Source organism: Bos indicus, chromosome 8, assembly GCF_029378745.1.
Source record: "Bos indicus isolate NIAB-ARS_2022 breed Sahiwal x Tharparkar chromosome 8, NIAB-ARS_B.indTharparkar_mat_pri_1.0, whole genome shotgun sequence".
Taxonomy (NCBI): domain Eukaryota; kingdom Metazoa; phylum Chordata; class Mammalia; order Artiodactyla; family Bovidae; genus Bos; species Bos indicus.
The window spans coordinates 79,274,470-79,296,396 of NC_091767.1; the positions used below are offsets into that span (position 1 = coordinate 79,274,470).

Consider the following 21,927-nt stretch of genomic DNA (forward strand, 5'->3'; position numbering starts at 1 on the left):
CAAAAGGCATCAAAATAACTCGGGACATTTCTTAAATCACCAAGAAGTAGGCCCACTCCTCCTTTCTCTATGAAATCTTTTGCCCGTAATTTTTAGCTATTGTTGGTGTTTTCAAAATAACCTAATCTCATCACTCTTTGTTTCTAGATTTTGCTTAAATTTTGAAAGACATTTCCTACTCTAAGTTTAGATATACATTTACCCATATCTCCTCTCAACATACCTATGGGTTTCATATTTATATTTAAGTATTTCATCCATTTGGAATTTTTTTGACCCAAGAAGTAAGGAAATACAAAGAAAACTTTTTTGTTTTTTTTTTTTTTTTGGAATGCCCAGCCAGTTCTCTGAGCACTCTCTTATGGAATAATCTATTTTCACTCAGTTCTCTGAAAGGCCGTCTTTGTCACATGCTTAAACCCTTGACAATACGCTTTTAGATGGGATCCTTACTTGATCTTTTGTTATACCTGCAGATGTGAGTCAGGGTGGTATACCGTAACTCTGAAAACAATGTAACTCAATTCTCACTTCAAGGAAGTTACAGATGATCATTTAACATTCTTCTTCCTTTAGCCAGTCAAAAAGTTTAGTGAACAGCTCTGACAGGACAGGTTGTCGTGCTAGCAACAGGAAGCCAGGGCAGCGTTAAGAGATCTAACTCAGAACCCAGTGGCCAGAGTCAGACTTGGCTCCACCTCTTAAGAACCACAGAACCCTGGACTGTCTTCCTCAGAGGGCTTAAATGAGGAATACAGACCAGAAAAGATAAGAGACATGCCTAGAACCACAACCGACACATAGTTTCAATGGCTCAGGGAATGCTGACTATCATATTAGAGGCTTCCCTGGTGACACAGGCAGTAAGAATCTGCCTGCAATGCAGGAGACCCAGGTTTGATCCCTGGGTCAGGAAGATCCTCTGGAGAAGAGAATGGCACCCCCACTCCAGTATTCTTGCCTGGAGAATCCCATAGACAGAGGAGCCTGGTGGGCTACATTCCATGGGGTTGCAGAGTCGGACATGACTGAGCAACAGTAATCATTATTAGAGATGGAAAGATGAATAACAAATCATTTCCAGATCTGGCCTTTTCTGCCCTTTATAAGAAAAAAGTGATGAATGTCTTCCCTCCTCAATTGTTCTACTTTATAGCAACCAGCCATTCCTAGGAACCAGCCATAGGAACCAGCTCCTCCCTCAACTCTGCTGTCCACTGAAGCAGCAGTCACTGCCATCACCTGGGCTGACTCACAGATGCTGCTTCTGCAGCAGACATCCTAGACTAGGACCCTAGTATGCAAGAGAGAGGTTCCAGGAAGCTGAGTACAGTCTCAGAGGCCCCTCGCCTGACCCAGCACTTGGCAGGTCAGTTGGTGTGCAGCCGCCCAGAGGGCGCAATAAGGAGAGCCCCGGGCTCCCAATGGACAGAGGGCTGCCCAGGTAAGAAGATGACCATGACGGAGAAAGGGCCAACAGTGACCCTTCGTCCTGCAACGTGCCTCACCCAGGACTTCCAGGATTGCAGAAACACTGCTGCCCAAGACGAAGGGAGTCATGGCTGGGAAAATGTCAAAGCCTAATGAAGACTAAGGGCAGGCACTCAAAGTCAGGGTTGTCAAATGTTTCAAACGCTCTACCCTCCTCCACTTTAGAATTTATACAGACTGGGGGTGACAGAAGTGGGTCGGAGACAGTCTATGTCAGACAGATTAACAGTCATAATTTAGGCTTCAGAAGGTGTTTTGTCTTATATTTGATTATAGTCACTTGACATACTGAAAAAGATTAACCTAAATCAACTAAACTCTGTGAAATTCCAGGTATATCTGCATTAAATGTTTCTTGGCAAGTTGGAAGAGTCGTTTTTAAAAAAATGACTGGCTCAATTAATTTAAGCAATTCAATCTACTGGTTAAAATTATTGTTGCCTTTTAAGCAAAAATGTTTATAAGAGAACAGAGACTTTTTTTAAGAAAAACATAAGAAAATGGGCAACTGGTTAAATACATGAGCCCTTTGAACTTCCTAGTTAAATAATCTTTCCATTTCCTCATTTTCACGGAGATTTTTAATCATATAGGCAAATACATAAGCAATCAAATCAGATTGACTTGTTTAACCAATGTCATCACTACAGGAACAACACAGCTTCTCCAAACAATATGGGAGCTGCACCTTAATTCCTTCTCAGAAGAAATGGCCTTACCAGGTGGGCGGAGGGCGAGAGCCGGAAGTGCCCTCAATGGAGCCAGAAGTGACCTGAACAGAGTTCAGAAGCCACCTCAGTGAGCAAACAGATTGGAGGATGCCCCAATTAGCGCTGAGGTCTCAGGAGTTGGTCACCAACATTTTTTTGGAGGGTTCAAAGATATTCCACCCCACCCCAAGAATGTCTCCAAGGCAGAAGTCAGCATACTGAGGCCTAGAGCCATTAGCAGCCCATTGTGTAAATAAGGTTTTGGTGAACACAGCCACGCCCAGCCCTTGAAGTACTGCCCACAGCTGCTTTCTGCCTACCAGGCAGAGTTGAACAATTGACACGGGGATTTACTCAAAGGGTTAGAATGAAGACTGACGCAGTTAGATGTATTATTATCTGGCCCCTCTGGGGAAGTCTGTAAACTCCTGTCTAAACCATTAGGGTTAAATTACAAGTCCATTGAATTCTCCTTTTAAATTCTTATATTCTTTTAAAAACTTACTAGGAAGTATACAATTCTCCTACTCCCACTTTCCCAACCCTCAATTTGCCCCCAATTCTAGAATCTAATAGTTTAGAAAGAAAAACCTTTAACAGCAGGGTAACTACAATAATACCATATCACGCATAGTAAAGTTGTAAGAGAGTAGATCTTAAAAATTCATCACAAGAAAAAAAATTTTGTAACTGTGCAATGATGATAACTAGATTTACTGTGGTGAGCATTTTGCAAAGTATACAAATAATGGATCTTTACCCTGTATACCTGAAACTAATATGTGATGTCAATTATGCTCAATAAAATGTTTTAAAAAGAAAAAAATGTCAAAATTCATGTGCATATTTAGGGCTATAGAGTGAAAATACCAAAGAGTGAGATGGATGAGTGAAAATGAATGAGAACCAATTCCATTGTGTTTCTTCCAGCACTTGACTTTCTGCAGAAGGGCCAACTCCCCTGTGGACGCCACAGCTACACGATAGCAAGTGTTCCCAAATTCCTCCTCTTGTTCGGGAGTCGGCAAGCTCCAGCTTCAGGGCAGAATCCTGCCAGCCACCTGTCTTTGTACACTGTCTAAAAGCTCAGGTTTCAAGCTTTTTTATTGAAAAAACAAAACAAAACAAAACAAAAGAATAATATTTCATGACACGAGAAGTACATGTAATTAAAATTTCACTGACATAAATAAAGGTCTGTTGGGACACAGCCATGACCATTCATTTACATATTGTCATGGCTGTCAGGCTATGAGAATTGTGTAGCTGTGACACAACCCACTGGGCCTACAGAACCTAAAATACCATCTGGCTCTTTACAGAAAACGTTTGCCAACAACTGCTGTAGTTCACAGTTCTCAAAGTATGGACCCTGGACCAGCAGCATCAGCATCACATGATTATAAAGTTCTCCAGGTGATGCTGATACAGGTCAAGATTGAGAACTGTGCTCACCAGAGCTCACTGGACAGGTCTGACAAGTGCCTCTTATTCTGGTCACACTCAATTATTTTTAAGAAGCAGAAAGGCATGTTGGAGAGGGTACGTTGTTTATCTTTGGGGAAACATTTCTATACTGTTTAAACATTTCCATACTGTTTAAAGGTTGAGTTTGGATTCCCCAAACTTCCTTGGCTTTTGGCTACAGTCCACCAGGCCCCTCTGTCCATGGGATTCTCCAGGCAAGAATACTGGAGTGGGTTGCCATTTCCTCCTCCAGGGGAGATCTTCCCATCCCAGGGATAGAACTTGGGTCTCCTGCATTGTGGGCAGATTTTTTACTGCCTGAGCCACCAGAGAAGCCCCAGTCAGAATGAAGTGATCACTAATTCCAGAGCAACAATGGCTTCTACAGGACCCTCCCTCACTGATACAGAAAACAGAGAGGAAAGATAAGGTATCATCTACCTGCTGCATGGATATAAATGACAGAGAACATTTTGATGGGCTAGACCCTCCAGTTCTGGCAGCATCAGAATCAGAGAAATAGCTTACTTTTTTTTTTCTAAAATCATTAGTATATTAAAATTTTGTCCAAGAATTCACCAAGGCACTATTTTTAAAAACTAGTAATAGCAAATGAGCCATCTTGAAATTACAGCCTAGCTGATCCTCAAAAGACTACAGTCCAGTCAACCCAAAGAACCAGAAGCAATAACTAAACGATGGTTTTACGCTTGCAGCTGATCTGTTATGAAGCAACAGATGATCAAAACATAAACTGTTACATGAAAAAAGTTACAAAATAGTAATGCTCATATCCCATTTTTGTTGAAAATTTTTAAAAATATACTCAATAAATCAATCGTCGTGAAGTCGCTCAGTTGTGTCCGACTCTTTGTGACCCTATGGACTGCGGCCCACCAGGCTCCTCCATCCATGGAATTTTCTAGGCAAGAGTACTGGAGTGGGTTGCCATTTTACATTTTTCTATAATAGAAAATGTACAGCAAATGCTTATAAGGAAAGATATTTACAAGTTGGAGTAAGAGAGGAGGAGATAGAGAGGAACAGAAAGAATACAGGGCAGCCCATTTCTGACCTGGTGACGCAGTGGTTCCTCATCTCCTCCCAACCTCCTGTGCTCCCCTGTAAAGGCTTATCCCTGTCTTCTAAGGCTAGTGTGAAAATTAAATGAGAGCATGTACTTGTCACCAAGCAAATACTAACTGAAAAGAACTGCTGTGGTATTAACCTTTTTTTAAATATAGTTATTTATTTGGTTGTACCAGGTCTTTGTTGTATCATGTGGAATCTTTTGTTGTAGTGCATGGACTCTCTAGTTGTGGCATATGGGCTTAGGAGTTGAGGCATATGGACTTAGTTGCTCCAAGGCATGTGGGATCTTTGTTCCCTGACCAGGGATTGAACTTGGGTCCCGTGCATTGCAAAGCAGATCTTAACCACTGGACCACCAGGGAAGTCCCGGTATTAACCTTTTAAAGTCTCAGTTTACTCATTAAAAAAAAAAAAAATGGGGAGTGCGATCAATTATACCTGCATTCACAGGGTTCTTCTGAGAATCAAATGAAAGAATTACCTGAGACTGAAGTGAGAGAAACAGCTGTCTACCAGCAGGGCGTATGCACCCCAGAAGGTGTAAAAGACGCTCCATCTGGGCTGGGGGAAAAATCCTAGAAGTTACATTTATTTTTGTCCAAAAAGTAGAATAGCAACTACGTTTAGTAATGTAAATATTACACCAAGTTAAATGTATTACGTGTACACTAATTACTTTACACTGTGTTACACTGTACTAATACTACCATGAAATACTAACAGTGCTAGTAAAAGCAGGAACTGACTGCACCCTCACAAAGTCACCAGCCCTCTGAGGTACCTGACACACTCCTTTGACTGGGCAAGCATACAATGAAATAGATGCACAAATTAAAACTAAACTCACAGAGGATATGAAGCTTTAAGGTTCCCATAAAAAGCACAGATTAAAGCTATACTAGTAAACGCAAGCACAGGTGAACAAAAGCCAGGGGTTAGGAATGCACTTCCCACCCTGAGCCAGCTTCATCTGTGCGACATCACCAAGTAAAAACAAGGATGTTGTACTCAGATCTAACAAGATCCAGACCAAAAAAACCTCAAAGTTCAAGGAGTATTTGAAAGAGGGTTTTACCTCCACAATGATTCCAGCCCTAAGTATATACTGGATCTTGAGCTACAACATTAGCACATGTACATTAATTTATAATTAAGTAACAAACACACATACAGAGGAGTACTAAAAACTGGTCTTAATTGAGATCCAACTGACATTATGCTGTACTAGTTAAATTTTTTTTTTTTTTTTTACTAACAAGAATGAACAAAAAAGCTTGGAAACCACAGCAAACTATCTCATTATACAGTATTTTTACATATGTGTTCTTCCTGTCAGCACTAGTTAATCATCAAAATCTTAGTGAGAGGAAGTTTTATTAATGCAGTCTTGAAAGAGAATAAGATCACGATGTAAAAATCTGAGAAGGTGTGCATTTTCTTTCCTGAAAGTGGCTGACATTTCTTTGTGAAGCAAAATAGGCTCTCTGGGAATTTTGGAAATAATCCTCAAACTTCAAGCCATGCCTCTCTTTCAATGTAATTTCATCAGTAACTTGGAAAAGTCTAGAAAGCAGCCACACTCTAAGACCATCTTGGGGGAGCAAGAGAAATGCCATTCACATTTTGTTAAGGTGAAAGCCCCCATGGCGCAGCAGGCAAAGAATCTACCTGTCAGGAGATCCCTGGGGGAGAACACAACAACCCTCTGCAGTATTCTTGGAGTGGACAGAGGAGCCTGGCGGGCTATAGAGTCAGACAGAGCGACTAAGCACAAGGGGATGTCAAGACCATTCCCTCTACTTTTGTGAAGTTTTAGAAAATAATGCTAACTGAGTTTTTCTTTTAAACAAAAAGAAAAGTGATTTTTTTTCTTATCCCAATTCCCCATTTTAAGTCATTAAAAAAGAAATCTTTTCCTAAAGCAACTATTTTTTTCCCCCACAGAAAACAACAATAATACAACTGAATTAAAGCCCCAGGCACAGGGCCTCTCCTCCAGTTCCTGCCTCCCCTCACAGCCCCTCCCGGACTGTTTAAAAGCAGGGCCACACTACCTCATGTTCCCTTCCACTTCACTGCCAGTGATGGGATCCTACTCGCTGCCCAGCAAGACAAGTTGAAAGCGACACCCCGCCTTCCAACTCTTCCCACACAGGCAGTTTCCCCAGGCTCTGCCTGGCTATCCTTTGTGCTTCAGATGCAGAAAGCTGGCCTGCAACGTTCACAGGATCAGCAGTTCCCTTCTGGCTGGGGGAAGGTGGACATACAAATGGACTGAAGCTGGCCCTGGGCCTGACACAGTCAACCATTCTCATTGCTGTTTCAGCCCCACCCCTGAAAAAAACAATATACACGCAAAATCTTTTCATTCCCTCATCAATAACTGGACCAGCAATTAGAAAACAAATGGCACCCTTACTTTCTAATAGCAATGTTCCCAAATGCTGACCTCCACCCCTCACCCCCAGCATTCCTGCCTCTCATCCTTGGTTTTTCACTTCTGAGCAAAACCAATGGGGAGAAAAGGTGATATCTTCACAGGAGAGGAAAATAAGTCTTGAAGTGTTGTTTTCTTTAAACATTCTAAGAATTCAATGTCTTTTCACCACTGACTCCTTAAAAATTGAGTTCTGACCTAAAAAACGCAAGTCTTAGCAAGCTCCTGGTTTCTATTTACAAATAAACTTATTCTTCACAGTAGCCTGCGCTTAGCTTAATCTTCTCTAACATAGGGAGGAGGAGCTATGGATGGATGCTCTAGAAGACCCACAAGTACCAACAAGGGATTCAACTTCTCAGGCCCCATGCTACAAAAAAATTCAGGAATACTAAAACTGCCTAAATTTGAGTCAGTCTCGTGGCCATGAGCCAAACAGAGTCACTCTAAAGCTGTTAAACATGTAATCAGGTTACTGGACTACCTTACTCTGCCCCTAGGATTGTCCCTCAATATCTGCATTATTTAGGGCAATTGGACCTTGGAGATCACAAACCAGACAAAGGAAATCTCAAAGCCGTGAAAGTCACACAAGTTTGGTTTTGCAGATTTGGAAACGGGGTATCTCAAGCCTCACCACGACTTGGCGAATACAATGATTCTAAAATTCCGCTACAACGAATACTCATCGAAACAGGTATTTTGCCTATTTTGTTTTACCGAAAGACAATCATTAAAAATATTAAGTAGGGTGTGACATATAAAGAGTATGTAAACCCAGGAGACTATTTTTACGGCGGAGCAGAAGTTTTGTGGATCCTCCACGCCGCCAAAGTTGGGAAATACAGGTACAGAAGGAACCCGGAGCATCCCTGAGACGGGATTCGGAAGAGCTCCGGCAGTTCGCAGACCAGGACCCGGTGTCAAGCTCACCTGCCAGGACGCGACTGCTGCCAACGTGGGCACCGCGGCGGCCCGGGGCGGAGAGGGAAAGAGACGAGCGGCGCGGCCAGCCCGCCCTCCCCATGTGCCAATCACGCCCGCACCGCTGCCACTAGCGCCACTTTGGGGATGCTCGCTTTCGACTCTGGGTGCCGACGCGCGTGACACAGCTAAGAACAAAAAGAAAGGCCCCGCATCGCCCCAGACCGGCCTCCTCAGGGGAGCCCAGCAACGGAGCGGAGCCCGGGAGGCGGAACGCGGCGGGTCGGGGCGGCCCCGGGAAGGAGGCTCCAGCGCTGGGAGGTGCGGGGCCGGCCTCGAGCCCACTCCGGTAAAAGGCTGCGGCCCGGGCGCCAGCCGGGGGAGAGCGGGTGTTTCCGGGGCCCGGCGCGGGGTCCTTGGGCGCGGGCCCCGGGCCGTGGAGGGACAAGGAGAGAGAAGGGGGCTGGGGCGACCGGGGGAGGGCCGCCAGGCGTGCGCGCCGCCTACTCACCCCCTGCCGCGGCTCCGGCGGTTGCTCGGCGCTGCGGGGGCCCGGCTCCCTTCTCGCCCGGGCCGCTCTGCCACCGCCGCCGGCCTCGTGCTCCCGTCCGCCCTGGGCAGCGTCCAGCGCCGCCGCGTTCGCGGCCTCCGCAGCGGCGAGTCCCCGCCTCTGGCCAGCGCCCGCGGCGCGCGGAGGAGACGGCCTCGGGAGCGCGAGGAGGCGAGGCCGGGACCGCGCCCGGACTCCCGGCCCCGCGGTGCGCGCGCCCTGGCCCGCGGCCGCTGAGCGGCGGGAGCTGGAAAAGCCTGGTCGCGCCCCCTCTCAGCCTCCTCCCCAGCTCCTCACCCGAGGCTCCCGGCGCGCCTTCGGGCCTGGGCTCCGACAGACCAGCAGAGCGGTCTCGATGCTTTTAAAGGAGGTGAGAAGTGGCGACGGAAAGAAGGGCCCCGGGAGACCGCCCTCCTCCCCACCCCTCAACGTCCCCCACCTCCGGCCGGGAGGAATTTTCCGGAACCCAGAGCCGACCGCACCCATTGTCACACTCCTGGTCTTGCTCACGTCTCTGGTCTTGCTCACGTAGTCCTGGCCGAAACTGCCGAGTATAGAGGGGCCAAGGAAAAACAGGTATTTGGGGGATCTTTACTCACAAATCTGTCCTTTTTCTTCCATCGGCCCTTCACAGGTGGGCTTGATCTTCCTAAAGCTATTATCTCTCAGCGCTCATTTTGTTGAGCGTTGGGACACTCCCAACTGTGCAGCAGAGAAAATCCCAAGGCTCTTGGGTGCTGCCCAAGCGGGATCCTCTAGGATTTTCTGAGAATGGAGCCTGGAAATCTGAAATTTAAACAGCACCCAGGTGACCTTCAGGCACACGCAAGTTTGAGAAGCACTGTTGAGCCACACCTACCTGAGAAGATGCCACAAAACTAGTGACATATAGAATAACCATATGAGAAATGGAATATTTCCTGCCATATCAGTAAATAAGACTGTCATTGTCATCAGCAGTTGCAGCCTGCCAACGTGAGCCTGTATTCTAAGGGAATACAGGAAAAAGAATACCAGCAGACTAAAGACCCTCCCCACAGTGAGCCCAAGGGAACTTGGGATGTGAAAACACAGAATACTGGCCCCATAGCTGAGATGTATATAGAAGAAATTATTTTAGTGAGCCGAGACTCTTGCATTGTCTCATTCACAGAAAAGCACAAACTTTCTTAACTTGGGATATCTGCTTTCTTTAATTAACAATAATCTTCTGATGTTCCAACTAGCTGCCCTTTGTTGCAGAACTTCTATAAAACCTGGCTGTTCCTCTCACCTCCTCACAGCAGTTGTCTCAGAGTCACTTGAGATACTGTCTCCCAGACTTGAACTCCCCAAATTCCCACCAAATAAAACATAACTCTCAACTTTTAGGTTGTGAATATATTTTAAGTTGACCTGTACTAGGAAATTATAAAGCAATGATTCTTAACCTTGGTAGCATGAGCCAGACATTCAAATTATCTGGGAGATTTTAAAATATTTAGATACCAGAGTCCCACCTCTAGAGTTCTGAGTCTGAACATTAGTATTTTTGTTTTAAAGCTTCTCAGATTGAACATGTAGCCAGAATTGAGAACAATTTTCCTAGAATCATCTCTTTTTGAACGTACCTAGCTCTAGTATCTGAGAAAAGAACCCCCTGGCTCATCCCTCCCAAACCCCAACTCCAAAAGACAAACTCCTGAAGGAACTCTCACAGTTAAAACTGGATTCAACCAGAACAGACCCCTTCAAAAAGTTAAGGTTCCTTACTACCACCTGAGCGTGGATCTCCTTAACGGCAGTTACGAGAGCTTTTATGAGTCCAAACCTGAGTCATGAGCTGACAATAATAACCCCTTTAGAGTGATATTCTAGTATATTCCAACATGATGTTTTCATTGCCCATTGTTAGACTGCCACCTGGTCAAAATAAGTGTTCAAAAGCTATGTGTGTGTTGACCATCAGCTCTGGCTTGTCCTTGGTCTTGACTTGCAAGTCTTGCCTCTGATCCCCTATGAACCTTCAGTGACCATAGTCAGGGTTTTAGAACAGGCGCAGTATCTTCCCTTAATGCTCTTTTTGGCTCTCCTAGTAACACTTTGCTTTCTTAGACTGCGAACCGTAACTTCCATCTCATTTGCCTCTAAGTATGTTCCCATTAGTGTCTGTGATTTATCAGTGACTAATTAGTCAGTGACTAAGCCAGGGATTCTTAATCACTTTATAGAAGAGGTCTATATGTCTAGGTACAAGGGAAGCTGGCTAAATTAACTACATCTTTACTGAGAGGGAATCATCCTTTCCAAGTTTCATGGGGATCTTTATGGCAAAATTTGGAATTAAAGAGTAGTTCTTAAAGTTCTTTTAAAATGCAATATTTATATATGCAGTGTTGCATATGTGAATTTGGATTTACATTGCTTATAAAGTGCTCTTCTATTTCCTCAAGGCTTCTCATCCAGAATGTTTAACCTAATCAGTTGCTCGCCCTAAAAATTCAAATGGATAGCTTTTGATTAAATAAGGGCTTCCCTGGTAGCTCAGATGGTAAAGAATCTGCATGCAATACAGGAGACCAGGGTCTCCAAGTCAGGAAGATCCCCTGGAGAAGGGAATGGCAACCCACGCCAGTATTCTTGCCTGTAGAATCCCATGGACAGACCTTGAGGTCACAAAGAGTCAGACGGGAGTAAGCAACTAACACTTTCACTTTCAATGATTAAATAATGTGCGAGGGGCTGTTGTGGTTGGTTGTAGTGTGCCCCTGTGTGTTGTCTGTTTATCTCTCTTTCCTTCACTAGCTAATAGCACCCTATGTTCATACAGGAACCTACCTCCTACTCTCCAAGGGATACAGCCTTAGTTGGACTGTCAGTCAAAGTGATGTCCTCTCTAGCTCAAGGAATAGACCATTGTATCAGTTTTCTATTTGCTACCCTAACAAATTATCACAAACCTAGAGGGCTTCCCTGGTGGCTCAGAGGTAAAGAATCTGCCTGCTAATGCAGGAGATGCAAATTTGATACCTGGGTCAGGAAGATCTGGAAAAGGAAATGACAACCCACTCCAGTATTCTTGTCTGGGAAACCCCTGGGACAAAGGAGGCTGACAGGCTACAATCCATGGGGTTGAAAAGAGTTAGACACAATTTAGGAACAACTAGGTTGTTAACGACAACAACAAGAGTTAAAATGACACAGTTGTGTTGATCAAAAAATCTCACTGAGCTTTCTGGAGACTCTTAGGAAGATCAATTGCATTGCTTTTTCCGGCTCTTAGAGATTGCTTGCATTCCCAGCATGTAACCCCCTTCTTTCATTTTACAAACAAGCAATCTTCAAAATCAGTAACATCTTTGTAATCCTGCTTCCATAGTCACATCTCTCAGATCCAGCTGGGAAGCTTTCTTTGCTTCTAAGAACCCTTGTGATTGCATGGGTCCCACCCAAATAATCCAAGATAATGTCTGTGGCTGGACTCTTAATTTAATCACATCTGCAAATTCTCTTCTGCCATTTAAGGTGACATTTACAGGTTTCAGGGATTAAGACGTGAACATCTTGAGAGGCCATTATTCTGTCTACTACAGACTCCTACCCTCAGCTGATTCATTACACTCTATTCTTGGGATAAGCAAAGCGATGACCCAAAGACGAAAAAGGATCCATGTGCACGTATGTCAGTGTTGGTACCCATCATTTTTGGCATGCAGATCTGTGGGGCTGGTTCCTATGCGCCTCAAAACCTGACTTTTCAGTTTATCCTGCAATTCTGAGGCTTTCCCCATACCTAGAACTTGCTAGAAATATGTGTAATACGTAACAGAACAACAGTGTAGAATCGTTTTCAGAGTTCTTGGTCACAAACAATACAAAGAGCCTTTGTAAATCTCAAGGAAAAGGAGTTGATTGGACAAAGGTCAGGGTCTCAGGGAGTCAATAGTGAGAATCAGTGAAATCATATAAATTGATTTTCAATCAGTTTGGAAAACCTAGATGCTGCAGAGGACTAAGCAGCAGAAATCACTGCAAAAATGACACAGCAGATAGAGTGAGTTTAGTATATATGCCACACTGCAGCATCTATAGGAAATGTGCCCTCCAGCTTACCGCACTTGTTTGCAACATTGCTCAAGATACAACGTGTCCAGAGGGAGCTTCCAGTTGGAGGGATTTGATTCTATGCCCATTTACCAGGCTAACCGGGACAACTCTGGACGTGGCCACTAATTCCACAAAAGGAAATTGAGGTAATGCCTGAAAAAGAGGATTCTGGCAGACAAATAATCAGCAAATGTCCCCCACAGATATCCTAAGAGAAATTCAAAGAGCTGTGGCGCAAGCAGAATTCATGTCTGTCTAGGAAAATCAGGAAAGACTGAACAGAAAATTGGTGTAGGACAGACTGTCCAACAGAAATAGATTTCAAACCACATATATAATTTAAAATTTTCCAGTAACTGCATCTTTGGGGTCACAGAGTCGGACATGACTAAGCGACTGAACTGAACTGAATGGGACATTTTACATGTGGTAAAACATTTGACAGAAAATAAATACACCACTTCAGTTTTTTAAATTTTTATTTACTTATTTTTGACGACTCTGGGTCTTCGTTGCTGCCTGCCATTTTCTCACTGTGGTGGCTTCTCTTGCTGTAGAGGGCCAGCTCTGGTGCATGGGCTCTGTGTCCGTGGCATGCAGATCTTCCCAGAGCAAGGATCATCCCATGTCCCCTGCGTTGGCAGGTGGATTTGTATCCACAGGACCATCAGGGAAGTCCACTTTTTTTTTTAATTTCAGTATAAAAGTAAACATAAAGAAGTCAGTTTCTCCTCGGCACTAGCCACATTTCAAATGGTCAATAGCTACATGTGGCTAGTGGCTACAACATTAGACAAGGAAGGTGTAGAAGGAAGGTGTATCCACTTGGATCTTATCTAGAGAGAGAAAAAGTACACAGTAATTTAAACAGGGTAAGTTTAAATATAAAGATTCTTTAACATAGCATCACAAGGGTCTGGCCAGTAAAAAGCAAGGGAAAGGTAAAGGGGAAGTCGCTCAGTCATGTCCAATTCTTCGCAACCCCATGGACTGCAGCCTACCAGGCTCCTCTGTCCATAGGATTTTCCAGGCAAGAGTACTGGAGTGGGGTGCCATCACCGCCTCCAGGTAGAAAGCAAAGAGAACTATAAATAATATCGGAATGGGGCTTCCCTGGTGGTCCAGTGGTCAAGCGTCCACCTTTCAGTGCAGGGGACACTGGTTCAATCCCTGGTCCAGGATGATTCCACATGCAGCAGAGCAACTAGGCCCACGCGCCACAGCTACTGAAGCCTGCCCGCCTAGAACCTGTGCTCTGTGCAACAAGAGAAGCCACCGCAATAAGTCTGCACCTGACATCAAAGAATAGCCCCGCTCGTCACAACTAGAGAAAGCCCATGTGCAGCAACAAAGACTCAGCACAGCAAAGAAACAAAAATCTAACTAAATAAACCTTTAAAAAAAAATAAAGAATACAGGAATGGAAGGTATTCTGAGCAGCTGTTATCAGATCTGCCTGTCTCTCCACCAACCACAAAAATAAGATTGAGACCTCTGTAGAGAGGGTTGTGGCTCCCTAAGTGGCAGAGAAATTGCTGTGTTGTCAGTAGAACTTGCTGAAAATCTGCCCTCCAGAACTTTCTAGAAATCTAGAAATCACCTTCTAAGCTGCCCAGGAAAGCTGTTCATGGGTTGGTTTCTCACTGGAGGTGCTCTCTTACAAAACTGCTCCAGGTGCCCAGGAAAGCTGCAGTTGCTTGGTACTTGTGCTGCAGAGGCTAGGTGCTGCAGGAGACTGGCACAGGGCTGTCTGTGCCCAACTGGCATTTCAGGACAAGTGTCCTTATAAGGGAAAAGCTGAGGGTGTTTGGACAGAAGAGAGAAAGAAGCTATATATGACCCACAGAGACAGAAGCTGGAACCATGTGGCCACAAGCCGAGGAGTGCCTGGAGCCACCAGAAGCTGGAAGAGGTAAGCAATGGGTTCTCCCCTAGAGTCTTTGGGGAGAGCATGACCTTACCTTCACGACCATGTCAGAATAAAATTCCTGTTGTTTGAAGCCAACCAGTTTTGGTACTTTGTTATGGCAGCCCCCGGGAATTAATACAATGCCCAGTTCCACGGGGTATAGTGACTGGTTCATAGATGGGCACAAGATCCAGTCAATGCAATGAAACTCTGTTCAGGACATCTGCTGGAGCTACTGGAAAACAGAAGGCTTTTTTCCACGAAGGCAACCCATACTAGGAAAAGATAAGCCTAGAGCTGCTTGCAGAGTTAGTCATGACTGAAGTGCCTTAGCATGCATGCATGCATTGGAGAAGGAAATGGCAACCCTCTCCAGTATTCTTACCTGGAGAATCCCAAGGACAGAGGAGCCTGGTGGGCTGCCATCTATGGGTTCGCACAGAGTCAGATAATGACTGAAGTGACTTAGCAGCAGCAGCAGCCGAGCTGCTTGGGGCCCCCACGTGGAGACACCTGCCTAATATGTTGAAAAAGACAGAGGTAGAGTCTAGTGTTGATGATATCATTTGATCTTCTGGACCCAGCCATAACTGATGCCAGTCCTATCCCTGGACTTTTCAGTTATATCCGCCAATTAATTCTCCATTTGACTTAAGCCATATGAGCTGGATTCCTGTCACAAGCAGCCCAAAGCATTCTGACTCACAGAGTCTTTGTTACCTGGGTAAGGTTGTCAGATATATATGAACTGTAGATAAACAATAGGTAGGTTTTTAGTGTAAGTATGTCCTGTATACTGAATGGGTATGATACCATGTACATATGTATTTGTTATTTAACTGAAACTTGATTTAACTTGGCATCCTGTTTTTTTGGTTTGGGGGGTTTTATGTTTTATAAAAGTCTGGCAATCCTGTGTTGGCAGAAGGGCTTTTATTGATCATCTGAAACCTCTGAAAGGCCAGCTTACTATCATACAAAGGAAGGTAGGGATAATCTTTATTCTAAGTGTGTTGTGCTTAGTCACTCAGTTGTGTCCATCTCTATGTGACCCCATGGACTGTAGCCCACCAGGCTCCTCTGTCCATGGGGATTCTCCAGGCAAGATTACTGGAGTGGGTTGCCATGTCCTCCTCCAGGGGATCTTCCCAACCCAGGGATCAAACCCAGGTCTCCCGAATTGCAGGCAGATTCTTTACTGTTTGAGCCACCAGGGAAGCAGATGCCTCTTTTTTAATAACTGTCTTCAGTCTCCTGTATTGACTGGAGCTGTAAAAGACTGTGATTATAGCCTCATACTATCAAGAACTGTAATATGATTTGAAGTTGAGCAAGAAACATCAGTTTTTAATAGCCTGGGCAATACTGAGCAAAGTCGTGGAAAGATTCCTGAATGGGTTGAGAGCCCTACAACATACTTTAAAGCTGACGCGCTTCCAGAGCTCCTTTTATGGTTTCCTCTGCTTGGTGTGCAAACAGGTACACCTGTTAGGGCATGGCCCCAATGCAAAGGATTATGGGAGACCCAGCTGGACGGGCAGAGGAGGGGGCCAGGGAATGCCCACTGAGCAGATAAGAAGAAAAGTGCCCAAGCTAAGGGTATACTGAAATCTGGAGGCAGCCTGAAGGCATGAAGTCTGACATAGATAGAACAGCACTCTAGCCCAGGATATGCAGGAGTAGTGCTGTGTGTTTTTGGCACCAAGATGCAGTGTTCAAGGAAAGGAGGTTCTTCTGCTTCACTAATGCTTGCATGTCTTTGGTTCTCAAAAGTGTTTTCAAAAGACTTCTGAGGTAGATTGGTTCTCTAACCTTGAGATGTATGTCTACAGTGAGAGACTGACAGTTTGTTTTAACTTTGCAGCAATGGTAAGAATACTTGAAAACTTACAAACTTGAGAAGCTGACTCATCCACTACTGCTTATTTTTCTATGATGTTGAGAAAGGAGGATATTTCTTGAAAATACAGTTTGAAATGTCAATTATATTTCAGTGATTTTTGCTTTAAAAATTTTTTTTAATTTACTTATTTGGCTGTGCCAGGTCTTAGTTGCGGCACATGGGATCTTTAATCTTTGTTGGGGCATACAGGATCTAGCTCCCCAGCCAGGCATCAAACCCAGGCCCCATGCATTGGGAGCATGGAATCTTAGCCACCGAACCACCAGGTAAGTCACTCTGCCTTTTGTTTCCTGTGAATTCTTTTTTTGCATACAAGTAGGTTCTTGAGCAGGGTTCTCCTGGTGGCACTAGTGGTAAAGAACCCACCTGCCAACACAGGAGATTGTAAGGGATGTGGGTTTGATCCCTGGGTCAGAAAGATACTCTGGAGGAGGGCATGGCAACCCACTCCAGTATTCTTGCCTGGAAAATCCCATGGATGGAGGAGCCTGGTGGGCTGCAGTCCATGGGGTCACTAAGAGTCAGACACGACTGAGCAACTTCACTTTCACACACTGGAGAAGGCAATGGCAACCCACTCCAGTGTTCTTGCCTGGAGAATCCCAGGGACGGGGGAGCCTGGTGGGCTGCCGTCTATGGAGTCGCACAGAGTCAGACACGACTGAAGCGACTTAGCAGCAGCAGCAGTCCTGCTGTCTTAGTTTTGTTCATATCCCCACTGACTTACCACCTTACCAAATCTGTCAAGTTCTCCACACCCAGCAAGATCTTTCACAACTTGTGTTAAGAACCACTTTGTTTCCTCTAGGGTGACATAGTGGGGTCACACCCTTGTGGGTATGGGAAAGGTCCTGGGCAGTGCATCTGCTCTATGGGTGAGACTTCAAATTGCAGTTTGGAGGCTCTTGCTTAAAATTTCAGGCCACAAACTGACATCATCATCACTTTGTGCGCAAAAAGGCAGCTCTGGTTTTACTTTAACATTTTTACAACAGTATTTATTTTATCTTGCAATTCATAGGATTTCATCAAACCCCAGACAGCTGGCCAGGTCTCCAGGGGCTCAAGAATTCCCAGACCCACTCCTTCTCTTATCTAAAGTGCTGCCTAATGAGCTGTGTCCAAGGGCAAGCATGGAATCCAGGCAGTGTCCAGGCAGATCACAAATAAGATCAGGACTGCTCTGCTGCTTCTGAAGCCTGAACAAGACTTCTTCCATTTTAATTTCCCTTACAGTGGGTCAGTCTCCTTGGTCTGGAGCAGTGGTTCTCGGTTGAGGGTAGTATCCTGCATGGAGGGAGCATTTGGAAATGTAAGGAAACATTTTTTGTGCTAAGTTATATTTTACATACAACGTTGTGTCAATTTAACATGTGCAACATGTTAATATGATTCACTTGTGAATTGTAATATGATTTCCATTGTAGCAATTCTTAGCACCTCTAAGAATTAATGTTTTGTAATTATTGTTTCTTTTTAGTAGTTGAAATAATGAAGTTCAGTCTCTTAGCAACTTTGGTGATTGTAATCAGTTTTATTTATAATTCTGTTTTTAAACAACGACTAGGAGGGGTTGTGGAGAAGGCACTGGCACCCCACTCCAGTACTCTTGCCTGGAAAATCCCATGGATGGAGGAGCCTAGTAGGCTGCAGTCCATGGGGTCGCTAAGAGTCGGACACAACTGAGCGACTTCACTTTCACTTTTCACTTTCATGAACTGGAGAAGGAAATGGCAACCCACTCCAGGGTTCTTGCCTGGAGAATCCCAGGGACGGGGGAGCCTGGTGGGCTGCCGTCTATGGGGTCACACAGAGTCGGACACGACTGAAGCGACATAACAGCAGCAGCGGCAGGAGGGGTTGGGGAGCCATCTGCTATTGACCTTTAGTTGACGATCCTACCCAGCAAAAAATGATCTGCCTGCAATGCAGGAGATACCAGAGATATGAGTCCGATCCCTGGGTTGGGAAGCTTCCCTGGAGGAAAACATGGCAACCCACTCTGGTATTCTTTTTGGGAAAATCCCATAGATAGAGGAGTCTGGCAGGCTACAGTCCATAGAGTTGCAAAGAGTCGGACACGACTGAAGCAACTGAGCATGCGTGCATGCACAGTGCCCATAGTGCACCCACCCTGGTCAACTGAGAAACACTGGTCTCTGATGATCCAGTGAGCAGTACAAGGCTAGTCACCCTATGAAAGGAACGCCTGGAAAAAACCTTTTTTCCCTGTAAGGTTCCACTCTATAGAATGTGAAGTTTAAGCCCATAAAGGGAGCTTTGCTTTATCATTTTAGGATTAGGTTCAGCTGCTAGTGACAAGAAACCTGAATAATAGTGGCTTAACCCACAAAGCTTTATTCTCTCACAGGTAAGTCTCCAAGTAGATGGTCTTGGCTGAATTGACATGCCTGCAGAGTCTGAAGGGGCTTGGACTCCACTGCTCCTAAGTGTGGCCTTCATCCCAGGACAGCTGTTTAAGCTTAAGCTGTCACTTCCTCATTCCATCCAGATGAAGGAGAAAAGGATAAAGAAAAGCTTGTTCTTTTCCTTTGAGGATACCTCTCAAAAGTTGCATATAACATTTCTGATCACATTCCTTGGCCAGAACTTTGTCTCATGTCCATTGCTAGTAGCAAGGTAGCTGGGAAATAGAGGCTTCTATTCTGGTTAGCCATGACCCCAGATGTAGGTACCGTTCCTAAAAAGGAAGAAAAGTTTAGCAATAGCAATCAATTCTTCCCTTCCTCCTAAGGTGGATTACCTACATGCATAAAGTGAAGCCCTAGTATGTTATTAAAGCTAGATTTCAGTGGTCCAGCCTTGACTAAGTAGGGAAAGAAAAAAGTATTGACTTGCTTTGGCCCTAAAATTCCTTGATACTCTTCCCATTGAGACTGTAGGCTGTGTCTTCTTCCCTTAAAACTGGGTGGGGGTTTATGACTGCTCCAGCAAATAGAGTACAGCACAAATGAGGTCATACAAGGTGACATAGCTGCCTCTGGGTCTCTCCAGGATGTTCACTGTTACACTCCAGCCACACACGCTGTGGGGTAGCCCAGGCCACATGGAAAGGCCACATGTGGGTGTGTAGCTGCCAACCCCATCTGTGGTCTCAGCTGACAGCTCCCAGCAATTGCCATGCACATGAGGGAGGAAGCTCTAATTGATTCCCCCTCGACTCCAGAGTCGACCGCTGCTGTGATCTGAACATGCTCCCGACTAGATACCTAACCCCCGAGGTGATGTTAGAAGGAGATGAGGCCATCAGGAGTGATGGCCTATGTATAAAGAGACTCCGGAAAGCTCCCTCCTTCCGCCATTGGAGGACATGGTGAGAGGTCAGTGGTCTGCAGCCAAGAAGCAGGATCTCACCAGAACCTGACCATGTAAGCTCCTGATCCTCTGACCTCCAGCACCCTGAGAAATAAATTCCTGTTGTCTGTAAGCTGCCCAGTCTGTGGTATTGTGTTACAGAGGCCCAAATGGACTAACACAGCCTTTGGCTTTTCCATCTGACTGTGACTGCAGGAGGGACCCTGCACGTCATTCAGTCAGTTCAGTTGCTCAGTCATGTCCAACTCTTTGTGACCCCATGGACTGCAGCACGCCAGGCTTCCCTGTCCATCACTAACTCCAGAGTTTACTCAAACTCGTGTCCATTGGGTCAGTGATGCCATCCAACCATCTCATCCTCTATCATCCCTTTCTCCTCCAGCCTTTAATTTTTCCCAGCATCAGAGTATCTTCAAATGAGTCAGTTCTTTGCATCAGGTGGCCAAAGTATTGGAGTTTCAGCTTCAGCATCAGCCCTTCCAATGAATATTCAGGACTGATTTCCTTTAGGATGGAGTGGTTGGATCTCCTTGCAGTCCAAGGGACTCTCAAGACCCTGCACGAGAAGTGTCCAATTGCATCCAGTCAGCACAGGGGATTTTGGAAGGATCACAGAATGTTTATTGTCTCAAGCCCGTGCATTTGAGGTGGTTGGTTATGCAGCAATAGATAATCAGCACAGCCCATAGAACACTGACACTTTAGTATTGACTGGTTTTCCAGCACCTTCCTGAGGTTGGCAAGTGGAAATCAATCAGGAGAGACATCAAGGACACAGTAAATCAGGGCCTGGCGGGGCACAGTGGGGATAGAGGTGGAGATTGCAGGAAGAGAGGATGTCACTTAAAAGCAATGCAGCTGCTCTGCATCACCAAGGGCATCTTCTTCCACTGTCAGTTTTGGTGGTACTAGTTCGTCACACAGTACATCCAGAGAAACCACAGGATATGAATCAAAAAGTGAGGAAACTGGGAGCCAAAGAAAAGGAGGAAAATGCATTGTGTGCCAAGGGGCTATGACTCGAAGTAGAGAAAGATAGGAATCCAAAGAGCTAAATTATATTGTCCATTGTATATATTTACACCACATCTATTTTATCCATTCATCTATTGATAGCCATTTAGGTTCCTCTCATATTTTGGCTATTGTGAAAAAGGCTGCAATGAACATAGGGGTACATATATCTTTTTGAACTAGTATTTTTGTTTTCTTTGGAAAAATACTCAGAATTGCTGAATCTTACTGCTTTTCACACTGACTGCACCAATTTACACTCCCAGCAACAGTGCATGAATGTTCCCTTTTCTCTACATCCTTGCCAACATTTATTACTTGTGATGTTTTTGAAAATAACCATTCTGTGAAGTGGGCTTCACAGGAGGGTCAGTGGTAAAGAATCCACCTGCCAATCAGTGCAGGAGATTCAGAGACATGGGTTCAGTCTCTGGGTTGGAAAGATCCCCAGGAGGAGAAAATGACAACTCACTCCAGTATTCTTGCCTGAATAATCCCATGGACAGAGGAGCCTGGTGGGCTACAGTCCATGGGGTCACAAAGAGTTGGACATGAATGAGCAACTGAACTTGATTGCATGCATTCTGAGAAGTATGAGGTAATATCTCATTGTGGTTTTGATCTGGATTTCCCTGATCATGAATAATGTTGAACATCTTTTCATGTGCCTTTTGGCCATCTGGGAAAATGTCTATTCAGATTATCTATTTTTTAATCAGGTTGTTTGTTTTTTCTGAAGTTGAGTTATATGAAGTCTTGTATCTTTTGGATATTAACCCCTTATCAGATTATCATTGGCAAGCATCTTCTCCCATTCAGTAGCAGCCTTTCCACTTTGTTAATAGTTTCCTTTGCTGTGCAAAAGTTTTTTAGTTTGATGTAGTCCCATTTTATTTTTGATTTGTTTTTCCTACTTGAGACATATCCCCCAAAAAATGTTGCTCAGACTAGTATCAAAGGCATGCTACCTATGTTTTATTCTAATTTTATGGTTTCAGGTCTTATATT

The 21,927-nt window shown here is 44.7% G+C and overlaps 1 protein-coding gene across 5 annotated transcripts in view; it reads right to left on the reverse strand.

Annotated features, from left to right (window-relative positions):
* GOLM1 (golgi membrane protein 1) overlaps positions 1-9,061 on the reverse strand; it is a 59,870-nt gene extending 50,809 nt beyond the window's left edge. For 3 of the 5 annotated variants that reach the window (XM_070795068.1, XM_070795066.1, XM_070795067.1), the window contains exon 1: positions 8,633-8,772. The gene's annotated coding sequence lies outside the window, so the exon portion shown is untranslated. Of the gene's footprint in view, positions 1-8,130; positions 8,351-8,632; positions 8,773-8,968 lie in introns of those variants that run through there. The other 2 variants (XM_019966510.2, XM_019966513.2) reach the window with 2 other exon arrangements.
* Between the last annotated feature and the right edge of the window lie 12,866 nt (positions 9,062-21,927).